The following is an 11,354-nucleotide window of genomic DNA, read 5'->3' on the forward strand; positions in this document are numbered from 1 at the left end:
TACCTGCGGGTACGCATCTTCTGAACTGATTTCCTGCGTCCTTCTTTATTTTCAATAAAAAGAGAGCCTTGCCATGGGAGTTGCCATCAAGTACAATATCTGTAACATAATGCCAACAGATGCATTCTAAAGGGATTCCAAAATTAGCCATACACAGTCAACACCATGACTAATCTAGGGCTTCCAAGCCTGCACTTTCTTTTGCAATTTGTTTCCTTAAATTGTCCAAATCCAGGGCTGCTCCAAACAACCCACCAATAGTGATAAGATTCACTCTATATACCTGTTCTTAGGTCTAATTACAATTGTTGTTCAAACCTTAGAACAAGCCTTAACTTTTCCTTTATTACATCACCCTTCTCGTTCTCCTTTTGTCTCAAACTTCTACCCAGAACAAAGAGTCATCAAGCTCCCTTTCTAGGGTCTCAACTCTCTTCATTCATCAAAGATCTGGGCTATTCTTTCACTGAGATTTGGACAGACCATAGGATGGCTCTCTGCATAAGATGAAGCCCTAACTAGTGCATATCAAAATTGTTGTCCAAAACCTCATGGACAACCCTCCAACCTTAGCAATCTATCTCCTTGAGGACGTTACCACCTGCAACAATGAATAAACAATAATTCCTTTTCTTGATTTCACACCCACACCTTGGCTGCAAAATCTCAATGCTTGGGTTCTTTGTCCATAGAAGGGCAAAACCCTTTCGTGGTGCAAACTCACACAAACCCAAGCATAGGTGGTCTGATAGTGATGACTCCTTCATCAATAGAGACTTTTGTGGGTAAAACCTATTTCGACGCAAACTCACACAAACCCAAGCACAGGTGGTCTGAGAGTGATTACTCCTTCATCAGTAGGGATCTAGTCCTGTAGAAGCGCATTTCACTTAACTTTGCACTTCGATTGCTGGAATCGATCTTGAGATATGCTGAGAAGCTTCAATGATAATTTTCTTCCAAAAAACTCTTTGAGATTGTGTTTGATGTAAATCCAAAACATTTTTCTATATCATCGCAACCCCTTTAATTTTGTGTTGTGTAGATGTAAACATGATGTTGTAGGCAAACAACTGTGCGACTTTATACATTGTTGGGTGTTTCAATCGCTTATCCCTGCTAGCAGAATGGAAGAGATTGGATCTCAATGTGTTCATACAAATATAAAACGGAATGATTTCTATAGTCATGGAACGAACTGAGAAAGAAGTCACGATAGGTATGAGAAGACCACCTTTGTATTAGAGTTCCTTAAGCTAAAAACAATTTCCAACAAAAAATAGTCACCAACCCAGAGTTTGTATAAGCGACATTAGCGTCGGGAAATGCATGTGAAGAAGATAACAGTTTTCCTGCATGGAAACTCATTGACCAAATCTATGCGCCAAAGTCCTATTTTATGAGATTCATTTTGTTTGATTTGTTAATTCAATCGCTTATGCCTACTGGCAGAATGGAAGAGATTGGAGATCAATGTTTGCATACAAATATAAAAAGGAAGTATTTTTATAGTCGTGGAACGAACAGAGAAACAAGTCACGATAGGTATGAGAAGGCCACCTTTGTATTGGAGTTCTTTAAGCTAAAAACAATTTCCATCTAAAAATAATCACCAACTCATAGTTTGTATAAGCGACATTAGCGTCTGGAAAAACTTGTGAAGAAGGTAACAATTCTCTTTTATGGCAACTCATTGACCAAAACTATGCGCCAAAGTCCTATTTTATGAGATTCATTTTGTCTGATTTGGTAACTAGCAAGCCTAGCAAGGTGTAGGAGAGCTATATTGCCCACAAACATAAGGAGACCAGTGTTTTCTACAATAATTCTCCTCACATGCATGGGTGGCCTAATCCTTTTGTAGACTCCAAATATCGTTTAAATCACCACCGAACCTGCGCATTGCTCTATGGCCCTTTTGTTTTTGTCAAACGCAACAAACCATAAGCTACCATGATTGGCAAAGCTATTGTATGTAGCTGTCAGCCTGTCACTCCTATGTGGCACTACAAAAATATGCATTGAATTCCTAGACCGAAAATTGCGAAGATTGATAGCCTTCATAACTAGCGAAATTTCTTTGTTATCAGATAATTTCCCTCTGCTCATGTTAAATATAAAGTTAAATATATGCCCATCTAACCCACATAGGATCATCACCGATTGGATTTATATCAAACTCAATGACCAAATGTTTTTGCAATTTACATATAGACAATATTACCCCTTTTGTGACCAAAAATGTGACTACAATTATAGAAAATCCTGTGGGTACTATAAAATATGAACAAATCTCCTTTATTCCTAGTAACTTTGTTGATGCGTGCTCATGACTGTGGACTGTAAGAGAAAACCCTCTTTAAATTCTTCTAAATAGGGAACAACTTCACCTTATGCTTGACTTTCATTGAAAATACAAAAGTTCGTTATAAGATCGATATTTACATATCTTTCCAAAACTTATATTTGAGAGCTTGAAACGACTAGCTACTGATAAAATTGAATAAGTTATAAACCTCCATAGCTCGACCTTATGTACACAAATCCGCTATCTAAATAAGAAGTTGTTGAAACAATAGATGTTTTTCCTAGAAGTTCTAGCTCGAAACTAGTAACCCTTTCCTCTTGACATATGATAGGGAATTTAAAATCCTTGAGATCACGAAGAAGTATTGAGCAATTGAGGAAGCCTTGAAATCACCTAGAAGTGTCGAGCAATTGACGAAGCCCTGAAATCACCTAGAAGGCATCAAAAACCATCTCCAAACCATAAGCATTAGCGATAGTCATAGAATTGTGTTTGGCATGCTCTGCAATAACAAATCGTCTCCTCACTGTGAATCTCTGAAACAAACTACCAAAATGTTGGCTTTCACACGAGTATGCAGAAGATTATTCATTCAACTTACAATGACATGACTGTATTGAATTACTCTAAACAATTTGATATGTAGATAGCTTCAAGGCTATCTTAGCTAACCTTTGTCACAATTTCTTAGAGTAAGTTTGCTCGATTTTCTATTTCAAAAGCCCTCTCTTGAGAAAGGGCTCCCACCATGGCAATTCAATGTGTTATGGTCTAAATTCTTAGTAAAATAATTAAATGCATTTGTTGAATTTGATGTGTTCTAGTGTAAATTTTGACTGAAGCAATTAAAGCGCATTTTTTAGTGTGTAGTAAGTTATATATAGTTCAATCCATCAAAATTATGGATACATGAAATACAAAATGGATTGCCCCCCTTTGTATAACAAAACTCAAAGACAAGTATGTTTCATATTTTGGTTAATTATTGTATTCAGTTCTCCAGTTTAAATTGTATATTGATTCTAATATCTTATTTTGTCTTTGTTGTAGATGCCTTGTTTGGTTGAGCACGAATAAGTGGAATACAAAATGGAGTGTTTATCATTATATAGCAAACTCTAGAGGAGGTGCGTTTGCTATTATGAATAACTATTGGTTTTGAATAAAGCTTACCATTACTATCTATGTTTGGATTTGAATGTTATTCACCCCACCTTTTTTCCCTTTCAGCTGAGGAGAGGACACTGTAGTAGAGATAATGTGCAAAGGGGAAGTTTGCAATTTTTAGTTTGTTATTGGCTACATGTTTTGTTTTTGTTGATTTTTAGCATGGTCATTCTTTTTGTTGTACTCGTTTATCTTTCTTTTACATTTTTCTCTCATTTCTTGTAGTTGGTCGTGGTTTTGTTTATTGCATGTGCAATAGGAAAGGAAGGCCGCAAGGAGAGAAAGTCAAAGATATAAGATGGAGGTTATCATTGATAAATGAAGGTGAATCACCTTAACTATACGCAATGCAATGCATTTTACTCACAATTATCTTTCGCTCATCTGTGAATGCATTTGTTTGATTTTTCAATTTATTATATGTTTTATATGTGGTCTCACACTCAAATATATCGATCTCACTTTGTGTAGTGAGAAACCACAATTTTATAGTTTATGAAGGTCAAGGTGAAGATACCCTAGACATTATACTAACTTAAATTGGACGATTGGTGAGCCATATTTTTTTCCTACAGAAGAATATTGTCCTTTAATCACTGATATATTTGTTTTTTTGCGAATCGATTTATCGTTTTGTCATGGATTTAGGGTAGTATGATCTTGTTAATGAGTGTGTGGTTTGAAATTTTCCAATAACTTTGATGCAGAATAAAGGGAAATGTTATATTGAGGTTCACACTTTCAGGGCTTATTGCTCATGGTTGTTGCTGCTATAACATTAGCCAAGGGCGAACAGGTATGTGTATGATTAATTTATTGCTTTCTATATTTGTTATTCATTTTCTCTCGTGGTTTATTTGCGATCTCGTATATTATATTAGTTTGTGCAGTGAGTGACTATAGTTGCAGTGTCTAGGATGGTGCAATGTATGTTTTCTTGCTCCACGTCACATGGGCACCCCCACAAAACGTGCCTTGTAGAGGAGGTGGGTAAGGTCGAGCAGACAAGCATACTGACCCTTCAACCATTCAAACATCGTGCTAACATACAACACTGTTGTCCTGTGGACCGTGGGATTTTCGGTGTTCAATATGTTTAGGTATGCTTAGATTCCTTTTCCAAAAAATTTACATCTTATGAAAGATTTGTTTGTGTTACTCAGAGCAGAAGTACATCTAGTTTATAGAATTTATATTTTTTTGAGATATAACACGGAATATCACTGGAATCAAACTAAGTTGCATGACATGTTCATACCTTCAAACTCTCTAGTTTAAATTCTATTAGAAATCTAATATTTTATTGTATATCTAGTGCAAATGGCTTGTTCCATTGAACATGAATACATGAAATACAAAATGGACTCTCCCCTTTTATATAACAATCTTAAAGAAAGGTGTGTTTCTTATTATGATTAATTATCACGTTCGACTCTTTAGTTTAAATTATATAACAACTCTAATATCTTCTTTTTTATCTGTTGTAGATGGCTTGTTTTGATGAGCAGGAACAAGTGGAATACAAAAGAGAGTGCCCAACAAACTCTATGGGAGGTGCGTTTTCTATTATGAATAATTATTGGTTTTGAAATATGCTTACCATTACTAATTGTGTGTATATTTTAACCTTGTTCAACCCACTTTTCTTCCTTTGAGCAGAGGAGAGCACGTTGTAGGAGAGATGATGTGCAAAGGGGATATTTGCAATTTTTCTTTGTTCTTGTCTTAATGTTTTGTTTTCGGAGTTTGAGCATGGCCATGCTTTGAGTTGTACTTATTTTCCTTTGTTTTTTTTTTGCTCATTTTTTGTAGTTTGGTCTTGGTTTCATTTGTGGGGTGTGTTGTACTCGTTTTCCTTTGTTTTTTTTTTTGTTTTTTTTTTTTTTTTTACATTTTTTGTACTTTGGTCTTGGTTTCGTTTGTTGGATGTGGAAAAGGAAATGAAGGAAGCAGATAGAGAAAATGGAGGTTATTATTCGTAAATGAAGGTGAGTTAACATACCTATATGCAGTTCATTTCACTTAAATGTATCTTTTGCTAATTTGTTGCTCCACTTGTTTGTTATTCAATTTATTATGTTTTATCTATGCTCTCATAATCAACTATAATGATCCGTTTTATGTAGTGAACGACTACAATTGTATAATATACGAAGGTCAAGTGTTGAAGATACAATAGAAATTCTTCAAACTTGCCACAAAGAATGGATGAGCCATACTTTTATCCTACAAAATATTGTTGTCCTATAATACACTTGAATATTTGATTTTTGCACCATGATTTCTCCTTTTGTAATGGTTTCATACTATATTATGATTTTACTCAAGTGTGTGAGATTCAAGAGTTTTTCCTAAAACTTTGATATGTAATAGAAAATGTATACTTAGGTTCACATCTTTAGTGCTTATTTTTCATGATTGTTGCTTTTATAATATTAGCCAATGGAGGGCAGGTTTGTGTGCGCTTAATTCAAGCGTACGCTGGTTGATTTTTCCACGACACTAAAGAATTTGGTTTGAGTCTAAAATCTCGAACACAAACACACTCAAATGCGACAACACTTATACTATTCACAACGAAATAACATACGTCAGTGAATCAACTAGTGCACATGACAATTTTTACCTTTTAAAACCCTCTACTTGTTATGTTACAAACTGTAATACAACAATCTTAGGGCTCCCATACTAGGGATCATGGCCATTACATACAACCTTGATATACAGACACAACTAGGGCTTGGTGTCATCTGCTATGAGCACCAATCTACCCTAAACAAATTACACTTGACTTACTTGTTGACAACACGCACTATAGCCCTTTCAGTCCACGTACCTTGAACACATTTGGCGGGTCCCCTTGCCTCCCAATCTACTGATCACTGAACTTGCATCTTGAATTTCCACTATCAATGATCACGACTGCTTTTGTGTAACTGAACTTTGGCTCACGGATTTGCCCACTAGCAGCCTTCTAGCGGCATTAAGAAGTCTACTCCTTGGGACTTTTGGATATGCCCTCTCAACCATATGGCTCCTTTCATAAGCTAAGCCAGGGCTCCATTACTCTGCCTCGTAACAACCCATTGATTCTCTTAATGAACATTGTACTTGAGGTCTTCTAGACTACCCACTTTTCAACTTCCTGGATGCTCCAGTTGCCCTTTCATCCTTCAAAGCTCAACCCTCAGGGCTTCCAAAATTACGCATACATAGTCAATACCATGACTAATCTGGGGCTTCCGAGGCTGAACTTTCTTGTGCAATTTGTGTACTTAAATTGTCCAGATCTAGGGTTATTGAAAACAAGCCACCAACAATGATAAGATGCATTCTAAAGGGATTCCAAAATTAGCCATACACAGTCAACACCATGACTAATCTAGGGCTTCCAAGCCTGCACTTTCTTTTGCAATTTGTTTCCTTAAATTGTCCAAATCTAGGGCTACTCCAAACAACCCACCAATAGTGATAAGATGCACTCTATATCCCTGTTCTTAGGTCTAATTACAATTGTTGTTCAAACCTTAGAACATGCCTTAACTTTTCCTTTACAACATCACCCTTCTCGTTCTCCTTTTGTCTCAAACTTCTACCCAGAACAAAGAGTCATCAAGCTCCCTTTCTAGGGTCTCAACTCTCTTCATTCATCAAAGATCTGGGCTATTCTTTCACTGAGATTTGGACAGACCATAGGATGGCTCTCTGCATAAGATGAAGCCCTAACTAGTGCATATCAAAATTGTTGTCCAAAACCTCATGGACAACCCTCCAACCTTAGCAATCTATCTCCTTGAGGACGTTACCACCTGCAACAATGAATAAACAATAATTCCTTTTCTTGATTTCACACCCACACCTTGGGTGCAAAATCTCAATGCTTGGGTTCTTTGTCCATATAAGGGCAAAACCCTTTCGTGGTGCAAACTCACACAAACCCAAGCATATGTGGTCTGATAGTGATGACTCCTTCATCAATAGAGACTTTTGTGGGTAAAACCTATTTCGACGCAAACCCACACAAACCCAAGCACAGGTGGTCTGAGAGTATTTACTCCTTCATCAGTAGAGATCTAGTCCTGTAGAAGCACATTTCGCTTAACTTTGCACTTCCATTGCTGGAATCGATCTTGAGATATGCTGAGAAGCTTCAATGATAATTTTCTTCCAAAAAACTCTTTGAGATTGTATTTGATGTAAATCCAAAACATTTTTCTATATCATCGCAACCCCTTTAATTTTGTGTTGTGTAGACGTAAACATGATGTTGTAGGCAAACAACTATGCGACTTTATACATTGTTGGGTGTTTCAATCGCTTATGCCTGCTAGCAGAATGGAAGAGATTGGATATCAATGTCTGCATACAAATATAAAACGGAATGATTTCTATAGTCGTGGAACAAACAGAGAAAGAAGTCACGATAGGTATGAGAAGATGACCTTTGCATCAAAGTTCTTAAGCTAAAAACAATTTCCAACAAAAAATAGTCACCAACCCAGAGTTTGTATAAGCGACATTAGCATCGGGAAAAGCATGTGAAGAAGATAACAGTTTTCCTGCATGGAAACTCATTGACCAAATCTATGCGCCAAAGTCCTATTTTATGAGATTCATTTTATTTGATTTGTTAATTCAATCGCTTATGCCTACTGGCAGAATGGAAGAGATTGGAGATCAATGTTTGCATACAAATATAAAAAGGAAGTATTTTTATAGTCGTGGAACGAACAGAGAAAAAAGTCACGATAGGTATGAGAAGGCCACCTTTGTATTGGAGTTCTTTAAGCTAAAAACAATTTCCAACTAAAAATAATCACCAACTCATAGTTTGTATAAGCGACATTAGCGTCCGGAAATACTTGTGAAGAAGATAACAGTTCTCTTGTATGGCAACTCGTTGACCAAAACTATGCGCCAAAGTCCTATTTTATGAGATTCATTTTGTCTGATTTGGTAACTAGCAAGCCTGCAAGGTGTGGGAGAGCTACATTGCCCACAAACATAAGGAGTCCAGTGTTTTCTACAATGATTCTCCTCACATGCATGGGTGGCCTAATTCTTTTGTAGGCTCCAAATATCGTTTAAATCACCACCGAACCTGCGCATTGCTCCATGGCCCTTTTGTTTTCGTCAATGTCCATGATTGGCAAAGCTATTTTATGTAGCTGTTAGCCTGTCACTCCTTTGTGGCACTACAAAAATATGCATTGAATTCCTAGACCGAAAATTGCGAAGATTGATAGCCTTCATACCTAGCGAAATTTCTTTGTTATCAGATAATTTCCCTTTGCTCATGTTAAATATATGCCCATCTAAGCCACATAGGATCATCACCGATGGGATTTATATCAAACTCAATGACCAAATGTTTCTGCAATTTACATATAGAAAATATTACCCCTTTTGTGACCAAAAGAACCTGAAAAACATTGTGACTACAATTATAGAAAATCCAGTAGGTACTATAAAATATGACCAAATCTCCTTTATTCCTAGTAGCTTTGTTGATGCGTGCTCATGACTGTGGACTGTAAGAGAAAACCCTCTTTAAATGCTTCGAAATAGGGAACAACTTGACCTTATGCTTGACTTTCATTGAAAATACAAAAGTTCGTTATAAGATCGATATTTACATATCTTTCCAAAACTTATATTTGTGATCTTGAAACGACTAGCTACTGATGCAATTGAATAAGTTATAAATCTCCATAGCTCGACCTTATGTACACAAATTTGCTATCTAAATAAGAAGTTGCTGAAACAATAGATGTTTTTCCTAGAAGTTCTAGCTCGAAGCTAGTAACCCTTTCCTCTTGACATATGACAGGGAATTGAAAATCCTTGAGATCACAAAGTATTGAGCAATTGAGGAAGCCTTGAAATCACCTAGAAGTGTCGAGCAATTGAGGAAGCCCTGAAATCACCTAGAAGGCATCAAAAACCATCTCCAAACCATAAGCATTAGCGATAGTCATAGAATTGTGTTTGGCATGCTCTACAATAACAAATCGTCTCCTCACTGTGAATCTCTGAAACAAACAGCCAAAATGTTGGCCTTCACACGAGTATGCAGAAGATTATTCATTCAAATTACTATGACATGACTGTATTGAATTATTCTAAACAATTTGATATGTAGATAGCTTCAAGGCTATCTTAGCTAACCCTTGTCACAAGTTCTTAGAGTAAGTTTGCTCGATTTTCGATTTAGAGTAAGTATTCAGTTCTCCAGTTTAAATTGTATATTGATTCTAATATCTTATTGTGTATTTGTTGTAGATGCCTTGTTTGGTTGAGCACGAATAAGTGGAATACAAAATGGAGTGTTTACCGTTATATAGCAAACTCCAAAGGAGGTGGATTTGCTATTATGAATAACTATTGGTTTTCAATTATGCTTACCATTACTATCTATGTTTGGATTTGAATGTTATTCACCCCACTTTCTTTTCCATTTCAGCTGAGGAGATGACACTACGGTAGAGATAATGTGCAAAGGGGAAGTTTGCAATTTTTAGTTTGTTATTGGCTACATGTTTTGTTTTTGTTGAGTTTTAACATGGTCATGCTTTTTGTTGTACTCGTTTAACTTTGTTTTATATTTTTCTCTCATTTCTTGTAGTTGGTCGTGGTTTTGTTTATTGGATGTGTAGTAGGAAAGGAAGGCAGCGAGGAGAGAAAGTCAAAGATGTAAGATGGAGGTTATCATTCATAAATGAAGGTGAATCACCTTAACTATATGCAATGCAATGCATTTTACTCACAATTATCTTTTGCTCATCTATGAATGCATTTGTTTGATTTTCAATTTATTATATGTTTTATATGTGGTCTCACACTCAAATATATTGATCTCGCTTTGTGTAGTGAGCAACCACAATTTTATAGTCTATGAAGGTCAAGGTGAAGATACCCTAGACATTATACCAACTTAAATTGGACGATTGGTGAGCCATATTTTTTCCTATAGAAGAATATTGTCCTTTAATCGACTGAAACATTTGTTTTTTGGCAAATGGATTTATCGTTTTGTCATGGATTCAAGCTAGTATGATCTTGTTAATGAGTGTGTGGTTTGAAATTTTCCAATAACTTTAATGCAGAATAAAGGGAAATGTTATATTGAGGTTCACAATTTTAGGGCTTATTGCTCATGGTTGTTGCTGCTATAACATTAGCCAAGGGCAAACATGTATGTGTATGATTAATTTATTGCTTTCTATATTTGTTATTCATTTTCTCTCGTGGTTTATTTGTGATCTCATATATTACATTTGTTTGTGTAGTGAGTGACTATAGTTGCAGTGTCTAGGATGGTGCAATGCATGTTTTCTTCTCCACATCACATGCACACCCCCACACAACGTGCCTTGTAGAGGAGGTGGGTAAGGTCGAGCAGACAAGCATACTGACCCTTCAACCATTCAAACATCGTGCTAACATACAACACTGTTGTCCTGTGGACACTAGGATTTTGGGTGTTCAATATGTTTAGGTATGCTTAGATTCCTTTTCCGAAAAATTTACATCTTATGAAAACATTGTTTGCGTTACTCGTAGCAGAAGTACATCTAGTTTATAGAATTTATATTTTTTTGAGATATAACACAGAATATAACTGGAATCGAACTAAGTTGCATGACATGTTCATACCTTCAAACTCTCTAGTTTAAATTCTATTAGAAATCTAATATTTTATTGTATATCTAGTGCAAATGGCTTGTTCCATTGAACATGAATACATGAAATACAAAATGGACTCTCCCCTTTTATATAACTGTCTTAAAGAAAGGTGTGTTTCTTATTATGATTAATTATTGCATTCGACTCTTTAGTTTAAAATATATAACAATTTTAATATCTTCTTTTTTATCTA

At 35.9% G+C, this 11,354-nt stretch overlaps 1 long non-coding RNA gene across 1 annotated transcript; it reads left to right on the top strand.

The window, feature by feature from the left end:
* The first annotated feature begins 4,215 nt into the window (after nucleotides 1-4,215).
* Nucleotides 4,216-9,839, top strand: LOC149208048 (uncharacterized). The gene is made up of 4 exons (XR_016252067.1): nucleotides 4,216-4,575; nucleotides 4,963-5,029; nucleotides 5,135-5,463; nucleotides 9,758-9,839. It is a non-coding gene; the product is annotated as an uncharacterized LOC149208048 (long non-coding RNA).
* The last annotated feature ends 1,515 nt before the right edge of the window (nucleotides 9,840-11,354 follow it).

This window comes from Pinus tabuliformis, chromosome 1_2 (genome assembly GCF_031772625.1).
Source record: "Pinus tabuliformis cultivar Carrire ecotype Pingquan chromosome 1_2, CPIR1, whole genome shotgun sequence".
Lineage (NCBI taxonomy): Eukaryota > Viridiplantae > Streptophyta > Pinopsida > Pinales > Pinaceae > Pinus > Pinus tabuliformis.